Genomic DNA, 7,006 nt, shown 5'->3' on the forward strand with positions numbered 1-7,006 from the left:
AAGCAATACCTTAGAAAGGTGTCATTTCTAACACATTGTTTTAAACATGGCATCTCTTAAACATCTGCCAGTGAATGCCAAATTTATTGAGTGTATATTTCTATAATTATGTATTAAATCATTCATAGTCAATGAAAACATTATCATTCCAAAATGCAGATCTCATCTACAATCTACTTAAAAATGTAGAGAATTACGTTTTAATATCTAGAGCTATATAATAGCATAAAATAAAATCAAAGAATTTTACTTGGTTGGAAAACAATTTAAAGAGAAAAATAGGGTAAGATTATTAAAAGTACAACAGCCACCTGGTTTTTTTAAAGTAAATACAAATGACAGAGATTGCATACTTTTAAAAACCAAATGCAATGCCTTTGTCAACTTAAAAATTAGTCACAATCTGAAAGTTGAGAGTTGTTTTATTTGGTGGGAAATTCTTAGGACTTCAATCCAAGGAGGCAGCATCTCAAGTAGGTCTGAGAAACTGCTCTAAGAAGGCAGGAGAGGGAGGATTGTATAGAAGTTTTCAACAAAGGGGGCAGATGGCCTGAACATCAAAGACTATTGTTAATTAAGGAAAACCAGGTATCTCAAACTGAGGGATTTGGTTGTTATTGTTTAGTTGCTAAGTTGTATCTGACTGCTTGTAACCCCATGGACTACAGCACACCAGGCTTCCCTGTCCTTCACTGTCTCCCAGAGTTTGCTCAAACTCATGTCCATTGAGTCAGTGATGGTTTCTAACCATCTCATCCTCTGCTGCCCCCTTCTCCTCTTGCCCTCAATCTTTCCCAGCATCAGGATCTTTTCCAATGAGTTGGTTCTTCGCATCAGGTAGTCAAAGGATTGGAGCTTCAGCTTTAGCATCAGTCCTTCTAATGAATAGTCAGGGTTGATTTCCTTAAGGATTAACTGGTTTGATCTCCTTGCTGTCGAAGGGACTCTCAAGAGTCTTCTCTAGCACTACAGTTTGAAAGCATCAGTTCTTCAGCACTCAGCTGTCTTTATGATCCAACTGTCATGTCCGTGCATGACTCCTGGAGAAACCACAGATTTGGTACATTGACCTTTGTCAGCAAAGTGATGTTGCTGCTTTTTATTATGCTGTATAGGTTTGTCATAGCTTTTTTGTCCAAGGAGCAAGCATCTTTTAATTTCATGGCTGCAGTCACCATCTGCAGTGATTTTGGAGCCCAAGAAAATAAAATCTGTCACTGTTTCCATTTTTTTCCCCATCTATTTGCCATGAAGTGATAGGGCCAAATGCCATGATCTGCATTTTCTGCATGTTGAGTTTTAAGCCAATGTTTTCATTCTCCTCTTTCACCTTCCTCAAGACACTCTTTAATTCCTCTTTGCTTTCTGTCATTAGGGTGGTGTCATCTGCATATCTGAGCTTATTGATATTTTTCCTGGCAATCTTGATTCCAGCTTGTGAGTTACACAGCCTGGCATTTCGCATGATGTACTCTGCATAGAAGTTTAATAAGCAGGGTGACAATATACAGCCTTGACATACTCCTTTCCCTATTTTGAACCAGTTTGTTGCTCCATGTCCAGTTCTAACTGTTGCTTCTTGACCTGCATACAGGTTTCTCAGAAGGCAGGAAAGGTAGTCTGGTATTCCCATCTCTAAGAATTTTCCAGTTTGTTGTAATCCACGCAGTCAAAGGCTACAGAAGTAGATGTTTTTTCTGGAATTCTCTTTTTCTATGATTCAGTGGATGTTGACAATTTGATCTCTGGTTCCTCTGCCTTTTCTAAATTCATTTTGTATGTCTGGAAGTTCTCAGTTCACATACTGTTGAAGCCTACCTTGGAGGATTTTGAGCATTACCTTGCTGCAAGTGTCTGGGCTTACTGAAATAATTTCTTTCTTTCTTTTTTTTTTTAACATCCCTCTTGCTTAGGGAGTGTCTGTAGCCTGACAGCAAGTATTCTTCTTGAAATCCCTTAGAGCTCACTGGTTCACACTGAATCCTTACGTTGCTAGTTCACTTTTAGGAGTGGCAGATGGCTGCTGTTTGCAGGTATTGTTCCTCCTGGACTTTAATTCACTTTTTGGAGGGCGGCAACCATGAATAGTTGTGACACCCTTATTTATTAATATGGTAGAAGATATTCTCTTTCATATGTTAATGAAGGATAATTTTTTTTACAGTTTAGTAAAGGATAAACATTTAAGATAAACATTAATTTAGGATAAATTATTTATCTTTAGAAGGATAAATTGTTTAGTTGAGAAAGATATATTATGTTTTTACTGTTTAGTATCACACTCTGTGTAAGATGAATTGTAGCGAAATAAATTCACTCAGTCTACAACAACTATACTCTTCCAATTACTAAGATTCAATATGTGTCTCTCTGAACAGAGCTAAATCTTAAACATCACTCAGAGGGATTTGAGCCTCATGCTGAGGTTACAAGTAGCATTATTTGGAAGATCTGCTTTTAGTTTGAAATTTTCAGTTAGTATTGATCACAATGGCCTTAATGCCCACCCCCCAACCTCCAGCTTCACTAAACTTTAGACAAGCTTCTTACTAACTATAGGCCTCTGACCTCCCTTTCACTTACTTTAGAAGACTTGTAACTGTAAATTCTTCCTCTGCCCTTTCAAGATGTAAAACTTCTTAAAAGCCTCTTGCAAGTTTTACAACCTAGGAATGTTTTTCTCAAGAATTGAGAACCATTTATTTGAAATATAATCATCAAAGGTGATAGTACAGGCATACCTCCCTAGTTTTAGTGTGCTTCACTTTATTGCACTTTGCAGATACTGTGTTTTTGTTGTTGTTTAACAAATCGACAATTTGAGCAATCCTACATCCAGAAAGCTTATCAACACCATTTTTCCACCACTGTTTGATCATTTTACTTCTGTGTCACATTTTGGTAATTCCTATAGTATTTCAATTTTTTTTTTTTCATTGCTGTTAAATTGTTATGGTGATCAGTGATCTTCATTGTTACTATTGTAATTATTTTGGGATATCATGAACCATGCCTGTATAAGTTGGCAAACTTCAGAAATAAAAATTGTGTGTCTTCTGATCACTCCACCAACCAGCAGTTCCTCTTCTCTCTTCCTCTCACTGGGCCTCCCTCTTCCCTGAGACACAGCAGTATTGAAATTAGGCCAGTTAGTAACCCTACAATGGCCTTTTAGGCATTCAAATGAAAGAGTCCCAAGTCTCTAAATCAAAAGCTAGAAATGATTAAACTTAGTAAGGAAGGCATATCAAAAGCATAGGCTGAAAAGTAGGCCTTTTGTGCCACTTGGCCAAGTTATAAATGTAAAGGAAATGTTCTTGAAGGAAATTAAACTTACCACTCCAGTGAACACAATTATGGTGAAAGGGCCTTACTGCTGTGATATTTAGAAAGTTTTAGTGGTCTGGATAGAAGTTCACACCAGCCACAAAACTCCGTTAAGCCAAAGTGCAATCCAGAGCAAAACCCTAACTCTCTTCAATTCAGTGAAGGCTGGAAAAGGTGTGAGGAAGTGGCCGAGGAAAAGTTTGGAGCTAGCAGAGGTTAGGAAATGAGATAAAAGGGAAGAAGCCATTTCCATAGTTTAATGGTGCAAAGGGAAGCAGCAAGTGCTAATGTAGAAGCCTAAACTTACCCCAAAAATCTAGTTAAGATAATGAAGGTGGCTACATTAAACAAGAGTTTTTCAGTATAGACCAAACAGCCTTCTGTTGGAAGAAGATGTCATCTAGGACTTTCACAGCTACAGAAGCAAAGTCAATGCCTGGCTTCAAAGAACAAGTGACTCTTGCTAGGGGCTAACACAGCTGGTGACTTTAAGTCAAAGTTAGTGCTCATTTACCATTCTGAAAATCCTTGAGCCTTTATAAATGATGCTAAATCTACTCTGTTCTCTGTAAATGAAACAACAAAGCCTTGAAGACAGCACATCTGTTAATAACACGGTTTACTGAAATAGAAGCCCCTGTTCAGACCTACTTTTCTGTTCATTGGCAACGCACCTTATCACTTAAGAGCTCTGATGGAGAGGTACAATGAGATTAATGCTGGTTTCATGCCTGCTAACAGATCTATTCTGCATGAACCAAGGAGTCATTTCAGCTTTCAAGTCATGACCTAGAGCATCATCCAGTAAATTTCCACTAGCTCATTTCAGCCCAGAGAAAACCTGCCACCCTGTATTTCACTGGAGTTGACTTTAAACTCAGTTTCATCCTCTGTCCTCTACTGCAGTAGTCTAGAATGTCTTCATTGTATGATTAATTTTGTCCAGTTCAGTGTAGAATCAAGGTTCAAATATTTTAGTGACTTTTGAAGGGAACTTTAACTTAGCTTATTTAGTTGCACAGTGGGAAACAGAGCAAAATAAGATATCTGACCTTGAATAATATCATCTGGATTTGAGTCTGTTCCTCCCTTTGTAAATTATTAAAGGATGCAGTTCATTTTTTCCTGTAATCACCAAGTAAGCATTGCCGCTGCTGCTGCTAAGTTGCTTCAGTCGTGTCCAACTCGGTACCACCCCATAGACGGCAGCCCACCAGACTCCCCCGTCCCTAGGATTCTCCAGGCAAGAACACTGGAGTGGGTTGCCATTTCCTTCTCCAATGCATGAAAGTGAAAAGTGAAAGTGAAGCCGCTCAGTTGTATCCGACTCTTAGTGACCCCATGGACTGCAGCCTACCAGGCTCCTTTGTCCATGGGATTTTCCAGGCAAGAGTACTGGAGTGGGTTGCCATTAGGGACACACTAAAGTAAAGATGGGCTTCCCTGGTGGCTCAGTGGTTAAAGCGTCTGCCTGGAATACAGGAGACCCGGGTTCGATCCCTGGGTTGGGAAGATCCCCTGGAGAAGGAAATGGCAACCCACTGGAGAATCCCATGGAGGGAGGAGCCTGGTAGGCTACAGCCCATGGGGTCGCAAAGAGTCAGACACAACTGAGCGACTTCAGGACTTGACGATGATGAAAGTAAAGATAGGATATGTATTGTTTTACTAGCATTGCTATATACTGGATGTTTATATCTCCCACAATATCATAGATTGAAACCTAATCTTCGATGTGCTACTATTTGGAGAGGGACCTTTGGTGAGTGATTGGGTCATGAGGATAGAGTCTTTGTGACTGGGATTAGTGCCTTGTGAAAGAGACCCCATCACTACTAGCACAGCAATAAGAGAGTGTTTATGAACCAGGAAGTGGGCCCTCACTGGATCTTGAAACTGCTGGTGCCTTAATCTTGGACTTCCCCTCCACCAGAACTGTGAGAAATTAATTTTCATTGTTTGTAAGCCACCCACCCCGTTTTTGCTATTTTTATTTAGCAACCCAAATGGACTAAACACCTTATACTTACTTATCTTTACCAGATTCATTTTTGCTTTTCTTCTAGTGAGTAGACTTAGTGATGGGACAGTGTATGATTAACCAGGAATATGATTAAGTTTGGCCTGAACATTGCTTTTAAGTGTTTCTTTAAATCAGTGTCTCTGAGAATAGTATAATTTTCTTAATGTAGTTTGATTGTAGTTCTAGCAAACCTTAGCACATCTAAAGATGAATCAATTTAAATAAACTGATTTATGTAAAAAGCATATGCTGATCATCATTCTAAATGGTAAAGCAGAGCAGTTATGAGACTTCATATACATATCATCAAATGGCAGTGTATGATCAGCAGTGACAACACACCTTTAGTCTATATATCCTTCCAAATTGTCTGAGACGCCTTTGACATAATACTAATGTTACAATAATTATAATCACATTCATTCATTTACAGTTGCTTTGAAAATAATATTCTGAGTTGAACTATTTAATTCAGAGCTCCTGCCACTTAACTTGATTTTGGTTAGGAAAAATCGTAAGATAAAATCAGATGATAGGAAAAAGCCCAGCAGGTTTGCCAACATAAAATGAAGATTTTCTATATTAAAATATCATAAACACTGTCAGTATAGAAGCAATATTAAGGGAAATATTCTCAATATAGAAGGCAAAAGATGAATATATAAAGATTTTCTAAAATAAGCATCTTAACCTGCTGCCTGAGAAACCTGTATGCGAGTCAAGAAGCAATAGTTAAAACCCTATATGGAACTACTGATTGGTTCAGGATTGAGAAAGGAGTATAACAGGGCTGTCTGTTGTCACCCTGTTTATTTAACTTACATGCTGAGCACATCATGAGAAATGCCAGATTGGGTGAGTTACAAGCTGAAATCAAGATAGGTGGGAGAAACTTCAACAACCTCAGATACGCAAATGATACCACGCCAATGGCAGAAAGCAAAGAGGAAATAAAGAACCTCTTGATGAGAGAGAAGGAGGACAGTGAAAAAATGGCTTAAAATTAAATATTAAAAAAACTAAGATCATGGCATCTGGCCCCATTACTTCATGGCAAATAGAGGGGGAAAAGGTGGAAGAAATAACAGACTTCCTCTTCTTGGACTCTAAGATCACTGCAGATGGTGACTGCAGCCATGAAATCAGAAGACGATTGCTTCTTGGTTGGAAGCTATGACAAAGCTAGACAGTGTTTTGAAAAGCAGACATCACTCTGCTGACAAAGGTCCATATAGTCAAGGCTATGGTCTCCCCAGTGATCACATATGTTTTTGAGAGCTGGACCATAAGGAAGGCAAAGCACCAAAGAACTGATGCCTTCAAACTGTGATGCTAAGGGAAATCAACCCTGAATACTCATTGGAAGGACTGATGCTGAAGCTCCAATATTTTGGTCAGCTCATGCAAACACCTACTCATTGGAAAAGTCCCTAATGCTGGAAAAGATGGAGGGCAGAAGGAGAAGATGGCATCACCAGTGCAGTGGACATGAACTTGGGCAAACTCCTGGAGATGGTGAGGGACAGGGAGGCCTGGTGTGCTGTAGTTCATGAGGTAGCAAAGTGTTAGACATGACTGGGCAACTGAACAGCAACAACACAATAAAGGAAAGTGAAGTAATTTATTTTTTAAAAAATAAACTATATTTTGTCAGTA

The 7,006-nt window shown here is 38.9% G+C and overlaps 1 non-coding gene across 1 annotated transcript; it reads left to right on the forward strand.

Moving 5' to 3' along the window:
• Positions 1-4,767: 4,767 nt before the first annotated feature.
• Positions 4,768-4,839, forward strand: TRNAS-GGA (transfer RNA serine (anticodon GGA)). Its single transcript has one exon. It is a non-coding gene; the product is annotated as a tRNA-Ser (tRNA).
• The last annotated feature ends 2,167 nt before the right edge of the window (positions 4,840-7,006 follow it).

This window comes from Capricornis sumatraensis, chromosome 5 (genome assembly GCF_032405125.1).
Source record: "Capricornis sumatraensis isolate serow.1 chromosome 5, serow.2, whole genome shotgun sequence".
Taxonomy (NCBI): domain Eukaryota; kingdom Metazoa; phylum Chordata; class Mammalia; order Artiodactyla; family Bovidae; genus Capricornis; species Capricornis sumatraensis.